Source organism: Mirounga angustirostris, unplaced genomic scaffold (assembly GCF_029215605.1).
Source record: "Mirounga angustirostris isolate CCGP_5_RB_7025 unplaced genomic scaffold, mMirAng1.0.hap1 SCAF_11, whole genome shotgun sequence".
Taxonomy (NCBI): Eukaryota; Metazoa; Chordata; class Mammalia; order Carnivora; family Phocidae; genus Mirounga; species Mirounga angustirostris.
This window is the reverse complement of record NW_026991719.1, coordinates 25,590,227-25,612,260: the sequence shown is the minus strand read 5'-3', so window position 1 is coordinate 25,612,260 and position 22,034 is coordinate 25,590,227. Positions and strand designations below refer to the sequence as shown.

The 22,034-nt window shown below is 37.5% G+C and overlaps 1 pseudogene; it reads left to right on the top strand.

Moving 5' to 3' along the window:
- The first annotated feature begins 362 nt into the window (after positions 1-362).
- On the top strand, positions 363-868 carry LOC123853277 (eukaryotic translation initiation factor 1-like; annotated as a pseudogene).
- Positions 869-22,034: the final 21,166 nt, after the last annotated feature.

Genomic DNA, 22,034 nt, shown 5'->3' with positions numbered 1-22,034 from the left:
AATGAAAAGTTGCTTAACATCACTAATCAGGGAAATGCAAATCAAAACCACAATGAGATATCACCTCATACCTGTTAGAATGGCTAAAATAAAAAACACAGGAAATAAAAAGTGTTGATGAAGATGTGGAAAAAAAGGGAACTTCTGTGCATTGTTGGTGGGAATGTAAATTGGTACAGCCACTATGGAAAATAGTATGGAGGTTCCTTACAAAACTCAAATTAGAGGCCGAGTCACTGAGCCACTGCCTCCCCCTTGAGCCCCCTTGCATCTGGACGCTCCATCCCCCAACCCCCCACCCCGCCTTCTCCCATCACTGCCTTCCTCAGGCTGTTTCCACCAAGGAAAAGGAATCGTACTGTATGTCCAATATCCAGAACCTCCATTCTTTGACCCCTTTGCTGATGCAAGTAAGGGTGATGAGCTGCTTCTTGCTGGCACTGAGGATTATATCCATATAAGAATTCAACAGAGGAATGGCAGGAAGACCCTTACTACTGTCCAAGGGATCACTGACAATTATGATAAAAAGAAACCAGTGAAGGCATTTAAGAAGAAATTTGCCTGCAATGGTACTGTAATTGAGCATCCAGAATATGGAGAAGTAATTCAGCTACAGGGTGACTAGTGCCAAGAACATATCCCAGTTCTTGGTATACACTGGACTGGCTAAGGATGACCAGCTGAAGGTTCATGGGTTTTAAGTACTTTTGGCTCACTGAAGCTTAAGTGAGGATTTCCTTGCAATGAGTAGAATTTCCCTTCTGTCCCTTGTCACAAGTTTAAAAACTTCACAGCTTGTATAATGTAACCATTTGGGGTCTGCTTTTAACTTGGACTAGTGTAACTCCTTCATGCAATAAACTAAAAAGAGTCAAAAAAAAATTCAAAATAGAAATACCATATGATCCAATAATTCCACTATTGGCTATTTACACAAAGAAAATTGAAAACACTGAAAAAGATATATGCACCCCTATGCATATTTCAGCATTATTTACAATAGCCAAGATATGAAAACAGCCTACGTGTCCATGAAGAAATGAAAAGATAAGGAAAATATGATATACATACCTACAACAGAATATTATACAATCATAAAAAGGATGGCTTCATGCCAGTTGCAACATTAATGGACCTAGAGGGTATTATGCTAAGTGAAATAAGTAAGGCTGAGAAAGACAAATACCATATGATTCGATTTATGAAGAATAAACAAAACAAAAAGCAGAATCAGACCTATAAATGCAGAGAACAAGCTGATGGTTGCCAGAGGACAAGAGGGTAGATGGTTGGACAAAACGGACACAGGGAGAAGGTAATACATGTCTGCAGTTATAGAATGAGTAAGTCATGGGAATAAAAGGCAGGGACAGTCAATGATATTGTAATAGTGATGTAATAGAACAGACGGTAACTACATATGTGGTGAACATAGCATAATGAATAAACTTGTAAAATCACTAAGTTGCAAACCTGAAACTAATGTGACATTGTATGTCAACTCTATTCATATTCAAAATAAAAATTTTAAGTGTAAAAAAAACAACTGACGTCACGAAATACAAAGGATCACAAGAGAATACTACAAAAAAATTACATACCAACAAACTGGACAACCTAAAAGAAATGAATAAATTCCTAGTAGCATACAGACTTCCAAAATAGAATCAGAAGGAAATAGAAAATGTGAACAGACCAATTACTAATACAAAATTGAATTGGTAATTTACAAACTACCAAAAAATAAGTTTATGACCATATTGATTCACATGTGAATTGTATCAAACATTTATTTATTTTTAAAGATTTTATTTATTTATTTGACAGAGAGAGAGAACAAACAAACAGGGGAAACAGCAGGCAGAGGGAAAGGAAGAACCAAGCTCCCTGCTGAGCAGAGAGCCCAATGTGGGGCTCGATTCCAGGACCCTGGGATCATGACCTGAGCCAAAGGCAGACACTTAACTGACTGAGTCACCCAGGTGCCACATTCTATCAAACATTTAAAGAAGACTTAATACACCTATTTTCCTCAAACTACTCCAAAAACCAGAAGAGGAAGGAAAACTTAAAAATACATTCTATGAGGCTAGCATTACCCTGATACTAAAAGTAGATGGACACCACACACACATAAAAACTACAAGCCAATATCCCTGATGAACATATATGCAAAAATCCTCAACAAAATATTAGCAAACCAAATTCAACAATACATTAAAAGGATCATCTACCACAATCAAGTGGGATTTATTCTGGGGATGCAAGCATGGTTCAACATTTGCAAATCAATCAATATCATATACACATCAACAAAATCAAGGATAAAAATCATAAACCATCTCAATAGATGTAGAAAAAGAATCTGATAAAATTCAACAACCATTCATGATAAAAACTCAACAAAGTGGATTTAGAGGGAACATATCTCAACATAGTAAAGGCCATATAAAAAAACCCACAGCTAACATCATACTCAATTTTTTCTAAGATCAGGAACAGACAAGAACGTTCACTCTTACCACTTTAATTTAACATAGTATTGGAAGTGCTAGTCACAGCAATCAGACAAGACAAATAAATAAGAGGCATCTGTATTGGTAAAGAGGAAGTTAACTATCAAAATTTGCAGATGACATGATAGTATACATAGAAATCCTTAAAAACCCCATGAAAAAGCTTCTAGAAGAAATTACTGAGTTCAGTAATTGCAAAATACAAAATTAATACCCAGAAATCGATAGCATTTCTATACACTGGCAATGAAATAGCAGAAAGAGAAATTAAGAAAACAATTCCATTTATAATTGCACCAAAAAGAATAAACTTAACCAAAAAGTTAAAAGACCTGTCCTCTAAAAACTATAAAACACCGATAAAAGGAATTAAAGATGAAACAAAGAAATGGAAAGATAGTCCATGCTCATGGATTCCAAGAAACAATATTGTTTAAATGTCCATAATACCAAAAGCAATACAGATATTTAATACATTCCCTATCAAAACACCATTAGTATTTTTCACGAAACTAAAACAAATAATGCTAAAAGTTGTATGGAAGCACAAAGGACCCCAAATAGCCAAAGCAATTTTGAGAAAGCAAAACAATGCTGGAAGTATCACAATCCCAGATTTCATGATATATTACAAAACTATAGTAATCAAAACACTATGGTACTGGCAGAAAAATGGACACACAGATCAAGAGAACAGAATAAAGAACCCAGAAATAAACCCATATGTTTATGGTCAAGTAATCTACAACAAAGCAGGGAAGAATATAAAATGGGGAAAAGTCAATCTCTTCAACTAATGGTGTTGGGAAAACTGGACAAAAACTGTAAAAACCCAAAACTGGTCCACTTTCTTACACCATACACAAAAATAAATCAAAATGGATTAAAGACCTAAATGTGAGATCTGAAACCATAGAATTCTTATAAGAAAGCAAGAATTTTTTTGACATCAGCTGTAGAAACATTTTTCTAGATGTGTCTCCTCCGGCAAGAGAAACAAAATGAAAAATTACTGGGACTGCACCAAGGTAAAAAGCTTTTGCAGTGTGAGGGAAACTATCAACAACAAAAAAAAGGCAACCTATTGAAGAGGAGAAGATAATTGCAAACAATATATCTGATAAGGGGTTAATATCCAAAGTGTATAAAGAATGTATACAACATCAACACCAAAACACTCCCATAGAATCTGATTAAAAAATGGACAGAAGACCTGAATAGACATTTTTCCAAAGACAACATATAGATGGCTAATGGACACATGAAAAGATGCTCAACATCACTAAACATCAGAGAAATGCAAATCCAAACCACAATGAGGTATCGGTCAGAATAGCTAAATTCAAAAAGACGAGAAATAACAAGTGTTCATGAGAATGTGGAGAAAAAAACCCCTTGTGTTCGGGTGGTGGGAATGTAAATTGGTATAGCCACTGTAGAAAACAGTATGGAGGTTCCTCAAAAAATTAAAAATACAAATACCATGTAATCCAATAATTTCATTACTGGGTATTTACCCAGTGAAAATAAAAACACTAATTTGAAAAGATATAGGCACCCCATGTTTACTGCGGTATTATTTACAATAGCCAAGATATGGGAGCAACTTAAGTGTCCACAGATACACAAATAGATAAGGAAAATGCAGTATATATACAATCAAGGATTACACAGCCATAAAAAAGGATGAGATCATACCAATTGTGATGACATGACTGGACCTATAAGGTATTATGATACGTGAAATAAGTCCAACTGAGAAAGACAAATACGATATGATTTCATTCATATGTGAAATCTAAAGAAAAACAAATGAATAAACAAATAAACAAAAAGAATCAGACCTATAAATATAGAGAACAAACTGGTGGCTGCCAGAAAGGAAGGGGGGTAGGCAAAATGAGTGAACATGAGTGGGAGATGTGGGCTTCCAGCTATGGAATGAGTAAGTCCCAGGAATAAAAGGACAGCACAAGGAATATAGTAAATGATATTATAATAGCTTTGTAGGGTATTGGTAGCTACACTTGTGGTGAGCATAGCATAAGGCAGAAATTTATCAAATCACTATGCTGTACACCTGAAACTAATGTAATATTGTGTGTCAACTACATTCAAATAATTTTTTTTAATTGTGATTAAAAAATACATTGTCTCTACTCTCCTAGAACTTACATTCTAACAGGAAATAGGCTCCATGAGTCAGGAAGTCAGGAAAAGCTTCTCCAATGGGATGATGGCTTGACTAAAATCTTTAGTGAGTAGGTATTGATGAGGTGACAAGAGAAGGCAAGAATATTCTATGCATAGGGAATGCAAGCAAAATGGCCTTGGGTGAGCAAGGGTCATAGGATTAGGCTTGAGAGGTTGATAGAGACATGTTAAGGACTCCGCTTTCTCTATAGGAAGCAATGAAATGTTTTACGTGATAGAGGGACATGATCAGATCTGCATTTCTGGAAGATCTGAAAGATCACTTTAGCTATAATATAATGAAAAGCTAGAGGATACATTAAAAGATCAGAGTGGATCATTAAGAGGCAACTGCAGTGGTGCAGGCTGTAAATGATGGTTGTTTCATACAGACTGATAGCAGTAGACTGAGAAAACAAAATATTGGATTCAGTATAAGGAAGAAGGAAGAGAAATATTCAAAGATGGCTTGTGGGATAAATTATTGTTGAATTATTTGTATGGCAATGGGTTTGGGGGTTCCATACAACTTAGGAGACAGATCTTAGTGCTGAAAAATGGAGACTATTTCCATTATCATTGGAAAGGAAAAAGAACAGGTAAAAGAACAGGTAAATGTGTAATTGTGGAGGCAGGAAGGTGGATGGATTTCCATCCAATTAATTTTGTTCACCATGAAGAGAGAGGTAAATTTAACTTCTGAGAATGAAGATGATCGTGGTGAGGTGGTTAGTTTAGCAAAGTGAGAAAAGTTTGAAATGACAGCTGAATATAAGATTAGACAAAGAAAAATTCCTGGCCAATGGGCTTCTGATTCCGAGGGTGAAAGTAAATTCTTCATCAATGAAAAGCCTTCTTGCACCATGTGGAAAACCATCTCTCTCTCCATTCCTTTGAAAATTTCAGCTAGATTTTAGGAGAAACACTGGGGTAAATGGAAATAGGATAATATTTCTCTTTCTCTGCTATACTGAGTCTGGCACCTAGGGAAGAATGGCATACACATGCCAAACATTAAAATATTTATGCTGATTCAGTGCCATGGGGCCACATAAAAGGAAGTTACAAAATGTTTGCCTAAAATGAATTTTCCTAGGGGCGCCTGGGTGGCTCAGTTGGTTAAGCGACTGCCTTCGGCTCAGGTCATGATCCTGGAGTCCCTGGATCGAGTCCCGCATCGGGCTCCCTGCTCGGCAGGGAGTCTGCTTCTCCCTCTGACCCTCCCCTCTCTCATGTGCTCTCTCTCATTCTCTCTCTCAAATAAATAAATAAATCTTTTAAAAAAAATGAATTTTCCTAGGAGGGCAGTTGGGCACTGACAGAAGTAAGTAGATGAGATCTGGCAGAAGATCACAAATACCTCCTGAATAATGCAGAATAAGGTTTGGAGGTGAGGGTGAGCTATGGAAATGATTATTGTTACTGAATTCAAGAGCAATAAAAAACATTCATGGTCAAATCCTGGAAGTCACCCAGTGAAAGCATCAAGGAGGGGACTAGAGGTGACCACATCAGTTATTTGGTTACAAGGGCAGGGTATTTGCTATAGAAAGCTTGGGGATCTCAGAAATCATCACATACAGAGAAGAAGAAGAATCTCAACAGGGACAACATTCCCTACAACTCTCAATTTCTCCATCTCTCTGGCTGCCAAAGCTTTGAAATGTCTATCATCTCATCTTCTAATGTGCTACCTGGGTTCCAACTGCATCTAAGGCAATGTACTGTCCTCTGGGGGGTCAAAGAGGTGATGCAGGAGGAATCCTCCTACCAGGCCAGGGAAAGCCACCTGGAAACACACAGAGTGATCAGTAAAAGTCCAAAACTGAGTTAATAGAGAGAACACATTAAAAGATGCAACGGAACAACACAATTTAAAAAGTATTAGTTACAAACAACATAAGTAAAAATTAGAACGCATATGATATTTGGTCACAGTACTGTTTAAGGAAATATGATTATAAGAAATAAGAGATAGGGGGACACCTGGGTGGCTCAGTCAGGTGAGCATCCAAGTCTTGGTTTTGGCTCAGGTCATGATCTCAGGGTCCTGGGATTGAGCCCCACATGGGCTTCCATGCTCAACCGGGAGTCTGCCTGAGGATTCTCTCGCCCTCTCCCTATGCCCCTCCCCCACCTCACATGCACGTATGCTCTCTCTCTCAAATAAATAAATACTAAAAAAAAGAAATGTGAGATAGGATATAAGATAGGGTAAGAAAGAAGGAAGTAGAAATTAAAATAATGTTAAATATAAAGCTTAAAAAAGAAATGAAAATTATTTAGCATGTTAAATGCCTTTACTGGAAACAATAATGAGGAAACTTGACACTGCAAAATTATTAAAATGGGGGAAAACTTAAGGAGTACTCTCTATTAGGTAGAAAGGAAATATAAAGAATAAAAATTAGGAGAAATCATTAATGTGAAGGGCAGAGAGCAGAGATCCAGCAGTGGAGATAATCATACATCTGAAGATCAATCAAAAGAAATGAAACAGAAACAGTAACAAAAGATGTAATAAGAGAAAACTTATCCTATGAAAACAAAGACTTGGATTTTTAGATAAAAATGAGAACAAATTGTTTGGAAATTTTCCTAAAACGTATGTTTCACACCTTGGAAAAAAGATTCAAAATAATATTGACTGCATTTCATTTTAGGTATTACATTTGATCTAGAATGCATTGTTATGTATGAACTGGAATCAAGGCAAACTTTTATTGGTTGGTGATACCTGATGATAAAAATGCTTTCATCTCTATGTATAAACTTTGATTCACTATGTAAAAACAAACAAAGAAACAATGGGGGCAATAACAATTAGGATCCTGCTTATCTCCGCAGGATTTATGAATAAATAAGGTAATAAGAAAAAACCCTCCTTTGTAAAATTCTTTATACTGCTATAGTTCAGTTCATATATTTTTGGCAGATGCTTTAATTCAGAACTTGACGTCTATCTCACTCTTGTTATTTAACAAGCAACTGAGAAACAGGAAGCAGCAAATAAATCATGGTGTGAGATACAAAACTATCCTAATACACATCCCTTGTATACTATATGTATCTAGAGAGGAACATCCAGATATTAAAAATATTCTGTTCAGCAACAAGGTTAGGGGAAATTCGCCATTTGGGTCACTTTCTTCCTTGCCTCTACCCCTAACAAAGAGGCCTTGGGATCATTGTTTAAGTGCCTCTGGTCAATAAGGCTAGTCTGTGAATGGGTCAGAAAATAATACGATAAATACTAGTTTAATTTGTCTGGTTAAATTAGGAGCTGTCTGGATAAACTACTTAACCATACAGATTTTTTTTTTTTTTTTTTTTTTTTTTTTTTTTTTTTAGAGAGAAAGGGAGGGAGGGGCAGAGGGAGAGAGAGAATTTTAAGCAGGCTCCATGCCCGGTGTGGAGCCTGATCTGGGGCTCCATCTCATGATCCTGAGATCATGACCTGAGGTGAAACCAAGATTTGGACACTTAACTGACTGAGCCACCCAAGCGCCCCCAGAATTTTTTTAAAAAAGACAGGTTCTTGGGGTGCTGGGTAACTCAGTCAGTTAAGCCTCTGCCTTCGGCTCAAGTCATCATCTCAGGGTCCTGGGATCTAGCCCCACATCGGGCTTCCTACTCAGCAGGGAGCCTGCTTCTCCGTCTCCCTCTGCCTCTTCCCCTGCTCATGCTCTGTCTTGCTCTAGCTCTCCATCTCTCTAATAAATAAATACAATATTTTTAAAAAATAAAAAAGATATAAAGACAGGTTCTTGGTGTTTTCAGCTTTCATTAGATTATGCTGTGGTAAAAATCAACCCCTAATTCTTACTTCTTACTGTCTTATAACAACAAATGTTTACTCTTCATTGATGCATTGATGCTACATTTTTTATTTTTTTAAGTTTTTATTTAAATACAAGTTAGTTAACATACAGTGTAATATCAGTTTCAGGTGTACAATATAGTGATTCAACACTTCCATACATCATCCTGTGCTCAACACGATAAGTGCACGCCTTAATTCCCATCACCTAGTTCATCCACCCGCCCCCCGACCTCTCCTCTGGTAACCATCAGTGTGTCCTCTAGAGTTAAGCATCTGTTTGTTGGTTTTCCTCTCTTTTTTTCCCCTATGTTTGTCTGTTTTGTTTCTTAAATTCCACATGAGTGAGATCATATATGTCTTTTCCTGAATGACTTATTTCACTTGGCATAATACTCTCTAGCTCCATCCATGTTGTTGAAAACGCCAAGATTTCATTCTTTATTATGGCTGAATAATATTCCATTGTGTGTGTGTGTGTGTGTGTGTGTGTGTGTGTGTACACACAACGGACACTTGGGCTCATTCCATAATTTGGCTATTGCTGATAATGCTGCTATAAACATTGGGGTGCATGTACCTCTTTGAATTATTATTTTTGTATCCTTTGTGTAAATACCTGGTAATGCAATTGCTGAATAAGACAGTAGTTTGGGCTGTGGTGGCTCAGGCTGTGCTCCATGTATCTTCTTCATTCCAGGATCCCTTCTGAAGGATCAACCCCTATATAGAACATGTATTTCTTGGGGTGCCTGGGTGGCTCAGTCAGTTAAGCATCTGCCTTTGGCTCAGGTTTTGATCCCAGTGTTCTGAGATCGAGCCCTGTGTCAGGCTCCCTGCTCGTCGGGGAGCCTGCTTCTCCCTCTCCCTCTGCCTGCCTCTCCCCCTGCTTGTATTCTCTGTCATATAAATAAATAAAATCTTTTTTAAAAAGAACAAGTATTTCTCATTTCACAGGGAAAAAGACAAGAATGAAACACACAAAGGCTCCCTTTCTGCTTCTGCTCAGTTGTACTGTATAACTAGCCCACTGGCATTATACTGGCCAAACCAAGACATGTGTCCATACCTTCCATCAATGGGGAAGGGACATAGACTGTTCCTATGGTGCATTTCTGAAAATCTCAAGACAATGGGCAGGGATGTATAATTCTCTTATAAAAGGGGATAAATGTGAAATCTACCACACATGGCAAAATTAAATGCAAGAAAGCTTGAAAATCATAATGTATGAAACAAGAAGAGAAAGATCAAACTCTCCTGAAAAATAATACACTGGATAAAAAAATACAACTATGCATTTTCTACAGAATGACAGGGACAACATTAAAGTCAGAAAGATTAAAGGAATTGGTAAATCTCTGCCATACAAATGTTAGCCAAAATAAACCAGAGAGTCATACCAATTAGTCACTAGACAGAAAAACCCTATGATCAACTCATTAGACATCCAAAAGACATGCATTAAATCCAATATCCATTTTTAATAATAATTATTTGTAAACTAGGAATAGAAAGATACTACCACAGCATGATAAAGTATATATGTCCCAAACGAGGAGCTAACACCATATTAAATACTGAACAGAGAGGCAATCCCACAAAGGTCAGAAATGAGATAAGAATGCCTTCTACCCTATTGTACTGCAGTTTTCTTCTGGACTATTTATCGAATGCTATATATTAAGGGGAAAAAATGAAGTGTAAATACTAGAAAGGTAGAGGAAAATCACTGAAGAAAATATCTACACGGAAATTTAAGAAAAGAAACTTGAAAAACCCTTAGAATTAAAATAAATCTTGGGACACCTGGGTGGCTCAGTCGGTTAACTGTCTGCCTTTGGTTCAGGTCATGATCCCAGGGTCTTGAGATCGAATCCTGCGTCAGGCTCCTTGATCCACAGGGAGTCTGTTTCTCCCTCTGCTCCTCCTCCCACTCGTTCTCTCAATCTCTCTCTCTCTCTCATAAATAAAATTAAGAAAAAATAAATCTCAACAAAGCATCTGGTTACAAAATAATAATATAAAATTAATACTACTTCTATAAAACAATAATTAGTACAAATATAATAATAAAACAAGATCCTTTACTAACAACATTTTCTGAGTACCTCCTGTGTCCACAGCCACCCTCCTAAGCAAGCATCCAAAGCATAATTTGCCATGCTTTATACTACATGCATTCATTTCCCAGCCATAGAAAACTGATCACAGTTTGGCTTCTGACCCAGAAGTAGTCATGCATAGGGCAACCAGGAGCCTGTGGCCTGCCTAAATGAGGTGATTTTTATTTCTTATCTCTGAACCAGTCAGATCCTCTTCATTGATAAGAACACACTTAGGGACATAATCACTAGAATATCTCAGAGGCTGAGACACAAAACAGAGAGAAGGGAATTAGTATAAGCCAAAAGACAAGAGTGGCTTTGATTGGGAGAGGAGAAGCAGAGAAGGCAATGAGAGAGGGAGAGTAAGATTTAGGCAGAGAAGCCAAGAGGGAGGAGATGAGTCACAGATGTAGTGCACCAGGACAGTTGTTCTGTCATTCTCCCCAGTCACAATTCTTGTTACATAAGGCCTGACTGGAAAAACTGTGGAAATGTAAAAATGGAAGTAAAAACAGAAGGCATTCTGAATGTAGAATTGTGTCTTACAACCTAATCATGCCAAACACAGATGCCATTTGCAATAGCAACACAAAATATTAAAAACTAAGTATGGGGCCCATGGGTGGCTCAGTAATTAAGCATCTGCCTTCGGCTCGGGTCACAATCCCAGCGTCCTGGGATCGAGCCCTGCATCAGGCTCCCTGCTCGGCAGGAAGCCTGCTTCTCCCTCTCCCACTCCCCCTGCTTGTGTCCCCTCTCCTGCTCTCTCTCTGTCAAATAAATAAATATTAAAAGAAAACAAACCAAGTACAGTATCTATCAATAAAAGACAAATAAAAATTAAAATATTTTATTTTTTTAAAGATTTTATTTATTTATTTGACAGAGAGACAGCACAAGTAGGCAGAGTGGCAGGCAGAGGCAGAGGGAGAGGGAGAAGCAGACTCTCCAATGAGCAGGGAGCCCGATGTGGGGCTCGATCCCAGGACCCTGGGATCATGACCTGAGCCAAAGGCAGCCGCTTAACTGACTGAGCCACCCAGGCGCCCCTAAAATATTTTAAACCAAGAAAAATTACACAAATGGAGAATCACATATCAAAGCAAAAAAAATTCAATATTTAAAGATGTCAACTGGACAGAAACCAATTTATGCATTTAAAATGCAATTTTTAAAAATCTGAATATAGTTGACACACACTGTTACATTAATTTCAGGTATACAACTTAGTGATTTGACGAGTTTACACATTATGCTATGCTCACCATGAGCATAGCTATGATCTGTCCTATTACAACTCTATTATAGTATCAATGATTCTATTCCTTATGTTCTGCTTTTTATTCCCATAAGTTACTCACTCCATAACTGGAGACCTGTATTTCCTGCTCCTTTGCTCAACCACCCATTCTTCTCCCCTCTGGAAACCATCAGTTTGCTCTTTATATTTGTATTTCTGATTTTGATTTTTGTTTATTATTTTAGATTACACTTAGAAGTGGAATCATATGGTATTTGTCTTTCTCAATCTGACTTATTTCAGTTAGCATAATACCCTCTAGGTCCATCCATGTTTTCTCAAATGGCATGATCTCATCCATTTTATGGCTGTGTAATATTCCTTTGTGTATATATAACACATTTTCCTTATCCATTTGTCTATTGATGAGACACTTACATTGCTTCCATGTCTTAATTATTGTAAATAATGCCACATAGGGTAAATAAACATAGGGTTACATTTATCTGAGTTAGTGTTTTCATTACCCTGGGTAAATACCCAATAATGGAATTGTTGGATAATATGGTATTTCTATTTTTTAAAAATATTTTATTTATTTGAGAGAGAGAGAGCATGCACACAGGGGGAAGGGACAGGGAGAGGAACAAGTTAACTCCATGCTCAGTGAGGAGCATGACGTGGAGCTTGATCTCATGACCCTGAGGTCACAACCTGAGCTGAAACCAAAAGTTGGTTGTCCAAACAACTGAGCAACCTAGACGCCCCTCTATTTTTAGTTTTCTAAGGAACTTAAATTGAAATACCAATGAGGTATTTAGAAACTTGACAAAACTCTTTTAAATTTCCTCTGTAAAATTCAAATAGATTAGCTACTTCCAGGAATATATATTAAAGAAATATTCAGATGCAAGACATATATATGAGGAAATTAATCATGGTATACTTTATAATAGTAGAATCTGAAAATATCTAATGCATATAAATAGATTATGGTAGATCCGTATTAGGGAAAGCAGCTAAGTCATTAAAATACTACCAAAAATTATTCAGTTACATTTGAATATGTTCATGATATATTTTAAAGCTTTTTTTAAATTATTATTTATTTATTTATTTATTTGAGAGAGAGAGAGAGAGAGAGAAACAGCATGAGAGGGGATAGGGTCAGAGGGAGAAGCCACTTTACTGAGGTTGATAAAAAGCTGTATATATTTAATATATACAACTTGATGAGTTTGGACATACTACATACCCTTAAAACCATCGTGACAATCTATGCCATAAAAAATATCTATCACCTGAAAAACTTTCTTCCTGCCCTATTATTATTGATAAGAACACTTCCCATAAAATCTACTCTCTCAGTAAATGTTTAAGAATGTAACACAGTATTGTTTACCATAGGCTCTATGCTGTACAGATCTTTAGGACTTATTCATCTTGCTGAACTGAAACTCTGTACCCTTTGACTAATACGTCCCCATTATCCCCTTCCCCCAGCTCCTGGTAACCATCACTCTGCTGATATTATGAGTTTAACTATTTTAGATTCCTTGCATAAGTGGAATCATGTACTATCTGGCTCATTTCACTTAGCTTTATGTCCTCCAGGTTGATCCATGTTGTTACAAATGGCAGATTTCCTTCTTTCTAAAGCCTGAATAATATTCTATTGTAAGTATACACCATATTTTCCTTATTCATTCATCTGTTGATAGACATTTAGGTTGCTTCCTTATCTTGGTTATTGTCAAGAGTGCTGCAGTGAACATAGGGATGCAGATATCTCTTTGAGATCCTAATTTCAATTTCTTTGGCTATATACCCCAAACTAGGATTGCTGGATCATTTAATTTTTTAAAAAAAATTGTATTTATTTATTTGTCAGAGAGAGAGAGAGCACAAGCAGGGGGAGCGGCAGGCAGAGGGAGAAGCAGGCTCCTCATCGAGCAAGGAGCCCGATGTGGGACTCGATCCCAGGACCCTGGGACCATGACCTGAGCCAAAGGCAGATGTCTAACTAAGTGAGCCACCCAGGCATCCCTATTTTTAATTTTTTTGAGGAAACTCCATACTGTTTTCCATAGTGGCTGCACCAGTTTACATTCCCACCAACAGTGCACAAGTTTGTATTTTCATTCTTGCCAACACAACTTTTTTTTTTTATAATAGTTATCCTAACATAGGTGAGGTGATGTCTCACTGCAGTAAATGCTTTTTAAAGGAATGAATATATTTAACCATGGAAAGAACAATGTGGAAAATGGGAGTAGTGTTACAGCAAGGTGGAAATGATAGGCCTTTAACATTTCAATCTGTTCTCTTTTGACAAATGAGTCATGGGGCCTTGTACAAGTCACTCTTCTTCCATGTTAAAGGAGGCATTCAGATCAGACAAACTAGAACCCTAACAGTAGATTTAAGATCACTGACTGACTATTAAGATGGACCCGGGACTTAGGGTTAGATTTTTTGATTTATTTTTTAAGTTTTTCTTACTGACAGTGAAATTTTTCCCTGGTCTTGAGAACCAAACATTTCATCTATCAACGAATGAGGGTCTCAGAGAGGAGGGGGTGGGGGGAAGGGGTAACAGGGTGATGGGTATTAAGGAGGGCATGTGTTGTGATGTGCACTAGGTGCTATATGTAACTAATGAATCATTGAACACTACATCAAAAACTAATGATGTACTATACATTGGCTAACTGAACATAATAGAAAAAAGAAAATTTAAAAAACATTTCATCTTTCCAACCTGTAGCAAATGAAACTGATATTTGACAAAGGGAATAGCAAAATGATCAGATATGTAGTTCTTAAATACTGAAGCAGTGAGGCTGGAGGGGATGCAAATACATACAGACTTAGTGAAGATGCTCTGCGAGCTCATCAGCTCTTTAGGGAAGCACTGTAGAAAGACAGTACATTCTTTCCAAAGATACAGAAAAACATGCTTTTCCACTAATGGGCTAACTGAAAATAAAAGTTTTATTGTCAGATGTAACTTTCAGGACTATCCCCATATCAGAAAGAATCAACTATCTCAAGGTAAAATGCAATGTGTAGTAAGCTCTCACATTATTAAGCATCTTTCCCTCCCCGCCATCCCAGTGAAATGTCAAGGATACATTGGCTGAAATTTTCCACAATCCAGATGTCCTTGAAAACCTCATCTGTGGCTGACTACAGAGAGCCAACCAATGCAAAGCAAACAATGACTGAAGTTCATGACATTACTGGAAGCGTCCTAAACTCGAGTGATCTCCATTTCAGTAAGATTTTCTTCCATCAAGACATGTGTCTTTCCAAAAATTACCTCTCTGATTCAAGAGAGGAAATAGGATCATCCTAGATGTTTAGATCATAGGTGAGGATGTTCTAATTCTTTGGCTCAATCTAGTCTTCTGCTTAGTTAGACCAAGTCCCTAACATAACCTGTATTAAAATTACATGTTAAACTTTAAAAATGGCATTCCAAGTTTTTGTTGGCAGAAGTCTTATAGGTGATAAGAAAGGGCTGCTATTTGAAAATACCATTACTTTCTATAAAATAAAATGTAACTTCCCCTTTTTTAGAAGAGGGAATTGAATTTTTTTTAAGTTAAAATAAGACAGAGAGGATTTCTATATATTCATATGTAAAAATACGTAAATACAACTAAAGAGTAGGATCCGCACAGTGACCTTTGTTTACCTCTATCATCTTTTCTGCTGCTGCTCTGTGTATACTCATGTATTCAGATACCTGCAGTCATTCATTGAGTACATTGTTTCATGACACTGTTTCTCCCGTCTTTTTAAAAATATATTTCTGAAACTAATAATACGCTGTATATTAATTACTTGAATTTAAATAAAAAATAAATTAAAAAATATATTTGCCCTTTTGAGTATGTATATTTGTCTCTCTCTCCTAGAGTTTTTCTTCTTTTTTCCTACCTCCCATTTCTATCTTTCTCCCTTATCTGGTCATAATATAAATCAGACAAATGATGGCCTATGGGCCAAATTCAGCCCACTGCTGGCTTTTGTAAATACAGTTTTATTGGAACACCACTATTCCAAATTTGTTTATACACTGTCTAGGTTTGCATTTGTACTACAAAGAGAGTTGAGGATTTGCAACAGATACTATACAATACAGCCTGTAAAACCTGAAATATTTACTCTTTCGTCCTTTACAGAACAAGTTTAACAACTCCTAATGTAGGTGGTAAGTCTATCTTTCAAGGGTCTTTGTTGTTGGAGATGTAATGCAGGGCTGTGGGCAATCAGAGAAGTTTCCAAAGAGAAGCTGCCTGCCAGTATTTCCTAAAAGGAAGAACTGTTTCCATATGGTGGAAGAGGTTGCACTAAGCAATTCCTTGTAAGTTTCTGGTGAGATATCTGAGAGTTGTGTTCGTTCTTGTAAGAAGCTTATCCCATCAACTAAATTGTAAGTAGCATGAGAGCTGGGATCTCTGTTGTTTACCTTCCATTCTCCCCTGTACCCAGCAGCCTAGCAGTAGTACCATTGTTAGAATGAGATAGGAAGAAGAGATCCTGCCTTATTTCCTGTACTTCTGAGGACCTGTTTTGGTCCTTTACCAATTCTGCCCCTACCTAGGGGTAAGAGGTTTACTTGGAACTCAGGTCTCTTCCCACTCATTCTAGAACATACTTCAGCTTCCAAGGTGTGTGCATGTCTTTTTCTTGTTTCCATGCGTTTGAGGGTGGACACTCCACTGGTGTGTACAGCCCTGGGTCTAAGAATTGGCTAGGGAGCAGCTATTTGCAGAGGAGGTAGGTGGGTGGAGGTTGGACATGTGGGTTGAGTGTGCAAGTGTCTATGTATGTGACCTCTTTTCGGACAGAGTCAAAGTGAGGGGAAGAAAAGGGGGTCAGACTGGAGATCAGCCCTCTTTTCTTACTGTTGCAACTATTATTTTTATTCTTTTTTCAATTCAAGTATAATTAACATACAGTGTTATATTAGTTTCAAGTGTATAATATGATTCAACAATTCTATACATTTCTCAGGGCTCATCTAGATAAATGTACTCTTTAGCCCTTTATCTATTTCACCCTTCTTCCCATCCACCTCTGCTCTGGCAAACACGAGTTTGTTTTCTGTATTTAAGAGTCTGGTTTATGTTAGTCTCTTTTTTTCTTTGTTGCTCATTTGTTTTGTTTCTTAAATTCCACATATGAGTGAAATCATATGAGACCAGCCCTTTCTTTACTGCTCAAGATAAGAGAACAGAACATACACTATTTCTCTGCTAACTTCTCTGGGACCCACAAATTTTAGATTCTGCTTGGCCTAGCAGACTGCCTTATTTAATAAAGGCAATAAAAATAAATTTGTCAATTGTTTCATAATTTGAAAATAGCATGTTCTAAAGATATTGTTTATTATATAATTTTACATAATAACTGAGGAGTTTTTTAGCTGCTGCAAAAATATTTAATATATTACGTAATTCATTTATTATTTAAGTGTGTTAATATAGAATACATAATATGTTATAAATCTAGATAACTGAGTGCAACGATCACCAGACTTTAGTTTTCATTAAAATTAATGAAAATACTAATTTCAAATGCTATTGGAAATAAGTCAAGAGTCTTTGCACCTAGCTCAGATGCGTAAATACCAAAAAATTATTTTTTCTGTTGCATGGCACCTGGCATTAGCTGAGCTACTCTCCTATTGATGTATTATGTCTGTTGGCACTGGAACCACATGCTTACACCTATATTAAGTTACTTCTCTGACTGAGCAGTGGCTCTAGTTGGATTTTTTTTTTCTCTGAAGGAGAGATAAAGGTGCTTGGAGGCTTTTCCTGGGAAAACATGAACCTAACATAGCTTCAGGTAGAAGCCCTATCCCCAAGGGCCAACCAATATTCCCCCAGGATGCACATCCATACCTGGGGTTCTCCCAGATTAAAGTCTGAGGGAAGTCTGAGGGCTTTCCCACAGGTCTACCACAGCTGAGTGGCAATCAAGACCATTTTGTGTTTTGTTTTTTTTTAAATTGTCTCAAACATAGGCATGTGATCACTTGTGATCATAAGCAGTCTATACGCTACTTTTTTTTTTTTAAAGATTTTATTTATTTATTTGAGACAGAGAGGATAAGAGACAGAGAGCATGAGAGGGAGGAGGGTCAGAGGGAGAAGCAGACTCCCTGCTGAGCAGAGAGCCCGATGCGGGACTCGATCCTGGGACTCCAGGATCATGACCTGAGCCGAAGGCAGTCGCTTAACCAACTGAGCCACCCAGGCGCCCCTACGCTACTTTTGACAACATTTCACCTTTGGTAAATTAACTCTTCCAGAGCATATGGGGCTTTTCTCTTAAAGTCTGACATATGACCCCTGGGGTATTGTGTATACACAGAACTCCAAAGTTTCATGAATAGGTTGTCTGATTCTGCTTCAAAGTGTAAATCGGCACTTCAGCAAGCTTGCAAAAAAGGAACATTTATAGAGAAAGCAATCTTCTTTATACTAATTTTCTGTGTGGTAATGTTGCCCAGGTGGCTCAAAAGCGTTAATGCACCTCCCTAAGGTGTCCAACTTATTAAGAGCAAGTACCTGAGAAACTGGAGAGTAAAGAGCCTAACATCAGTTAAGTCAGAAAAATCTGCAGCAAATCATACATCCTTGCTTATGTAAGTCCTACGATTCCAGTAAATCTTTATGTCCAGAGAATTTATAGCTTAGAGGATGAACAGACCAACTTACAACTTAGATATTTGGTTTTTAAGTATTATGCTTAATAGACTCAATTATTTAGTCCTGACAAAACAGAAGCATTAGATGACATGCTCATATCCTGTCTTTCAGATCTAGAATGATTCCCAAATTAAGCCTCTTGCCCTACGGTTGCACGTAACAGTTATCATCTCAACTGTTGTTAATGTCGCACCAGCACTGCAAAAAAATAAAATAAAAACTCCATCTCCTGGGGGCGCCTGGGTGGCTCAGTCGGTTAAGTGTCTGACTCAATTTTGTCCCAGGTCATGATCTCGGGGTCATTGGATCAAGCCCGGTGTTGGGCTCCCAGCTCAGCGAGGAGTCTGCTTGGGATTCTTGCTCCCTCTCCCTCTGACCCTCCCCTCCCCATGCTCTCTCTCTCTAAAATAAATGGATAAATCTTTAAAAAAAAAAAAAAAACCCACCTCCTGGGTTGTTCAAAGTGGGGCCACTGTCCTGACGTTTTGCTAATTCCATGGAAAAGTTATCTCAGATTTAAATAGGAGTGCCCTCATAAAGAAGCCCTGAAAGCACAGGAAAATAATAAAATGATAAAAACTGTTAAACTAATAAAAACTAATAAAAAGTAGTTCCTCATGGGAAAGGCAGAAGTGGGACCTGGCTGAACCTGGGACAAAGGGGAGAGGAATACATTTTGCTAGATCTTTCAAAAATATTTTTTGGTTTTGGACTTGATTATATTATATATTCAAAAACAAAATTCAAAAATTAAATAAGTAAAAGTAGTTGATCCAATAGAATACTGGTCAAAAGTCTTGGACAGACATTTTACAAAAAAAAAAAAAAAAAAAAGATACCCAGATGGCTGATAAAGATAAAAAAAAAAGGTACAGAACTCAATTCATTATTAGGGAAACACAAATTAAAACCACAATAAGGTTCCTCATATCAACTGGAGTAGTAAAAAGAAAAAAGAAAGAAAGAAAATAACATGTTTGTGAGGATGTAGATCAACTAGAATTCCCATACACTGTCGATGGGAGTGTGAAATAGTTCAACCATTTTATAAAACTGGCAGGATCTCCTAAAGTGAATATATGCATACCCAATGATCCAGAAATTCTGTATGTGTGTGCCAAAGGCATGCACTAGGGTGGTCATAGAAGCATTGTCTATAATTGTTCCAAACTTTAGAAACCACACAAATATTAATCTAGAGTTAAATTGATAAATATTCATATAATGGAATGCCTTATGTTAATGAGAATGCACACTCTATGTACAGCAAAAGAGACTGAATGAATCTTACAAACAAAATAATCTAGATATAGAGTATACTTGATTGATTTGATTTATGTAAACTGAAAAAAAAAACCAATAAAATAACCTATACTGCTAAAAGTAAGGATGGTGCTTCCCACCTTGGTGGGAATGATGTGCATAATGGTTCCATGGCTGTGCTGAGCTGGTGAATATGCATCAAGTTTCGATGTGTGTGCTTTCCTATCCATAAATTATTTGTAAAATTACACAGTGGCACATTAGAACTGTGTGACCCAGGATGTAAAGAGTTACTTCAGCTTGGGCGCCTGGGTGGCTCAGTTGGTTAAGCGACTGCCTTCGGCTCAGGTCATGATCCTGGAGTCCCGGGATCGAGTCCCACATCGGGCTCCCTGCTCGGCAGGGAGTCTGCTTCTCCCTCTGACCCTCCTCCTTCTCATGCTCTCTGTCTCTCATTCTCTCTGTCTCAAATAAATAAATAAAATCTTTAAAAAAAAAAAAAAAAAAGAGTTACTTCAGCTTTAGCCGAGTGAACTTGTCAAAGCAATGCACAGTATTCCAAAGTTGTAGAACATACAGTTATAGAATGTGACAAATAGTACTTTCTGTTTGGAGCATCAACTATAATTCAAGATCCAGTCAGAGCTCAATGAACTGTGAGCAAGATTTCACAGGATTGTGGCAAAGTTGCTTCTAGGAACCCATAAGCATAAATCCACAGGTTTATTGCTCAATAAGTGCCTACTTCATCACACACTGAAATGATCCCTGTTAGGCTGGTTTTGAAAAGCAAACTCTAAAAAGGAGAAGGGGGGGTGGAAACTCAGCTTGCCAAAATTGAGTCATCAACTGCTAAAAGGTCAGAACTTTGAAGCTGACGGTGCTACTAGAGTGGAAGAGCCTATTGAGAAAGAAAACTTAAGCCCTAACCTTGATGAGTCTTGTACTAGCAGTATCCAAGACCACCTGAAGATGTCTGAATTACTGGGAAAGACACTGCGGCTCACGAACTATATGCCTGAGAGCTTTACTCATGCCTTAGCATGCCCAGGAAGAAATAATGGCTTGTCTCCTCCATATGTATCATGTTCAGCGAACCACATCAAAAGCAAGAGGGAAGTTAGCAGGTTCACTGGGAAGAAAGAGCATATGCTGTTCTCATTTTCATTGTTTTGATCATTGTGTTCCCCAAAGAAGCAGCAGTTGGGGCAGAAATGTTGATAGAAATACGATTAAGTGGTTTGGGCTTTGCCAGGATTGGAAAACAATACCATGCAGGGCCCAATATGTTAGTCACTGGCCACACGTACTTATTTTCATGTAAATTAAATAAATAAATTCATATTCTCAGTAGCGCTAGCCACACATTGGTTACCAAACTGGTTATCTCTGATTACAGAATATTTTCATCTTGCAGAAAGTTCTCCTTGACAACACTACCTTAGGCCAGAGGTCAGAAAACCATGTCCCATGGGCTAAATCCAGCCAGGAGTGTTTGCAAATAATATTTTGTTGTAACATTCATTTATGTACTGTCTCTGGCAAAGTTGGGTAGTTGCAATGGAGACTTCTTGCCACAATACCTAAAATGTTTAGTATCTGGCCCCCTTCAGAAAATAGTTTGCTGATACCTGCTTCAGACTACTTTTGATCATGTCAGTTTACAGATTTTGCATAGAAATGCCCAAAAACTTCATGAAAATACTGGAAGCATTCAATTCTTCCCCCCAAGAGACCACATATACTATTCCTTCAGGCTCTAAATAAAAACTAGAAATGTTTTTTAATTTAATTTAATTAAGAGACTCATTTGGCTGCTTATTTACAAGTAGGGACAAACTCCCCAGGGAAGAAATTCAGGTCCATCACTGAGCACCTACTTAATGCCTAACATTATGCTTAGTGCTAATGGAAGAATAAATAACACAAATCTGCCCTCGGTGGGCTTACTGTTCATTAGGAAGAAAAGCAAAGTACTTGCTTGCTATCTTCAGCCATATGTCAATCAAAGTGCTTAGAGATTTGCTACTCTATAAAGCACACACATTCATCAACAAGGACCCAGAGATGGGGGCTTCCCAGCATACATGGTACTGGGGTGCACACGGTAGTGGTCATGGTGCCCCTTCCTTGCTGAAGCAAGTCCGAAGGTGGTGGGAATTT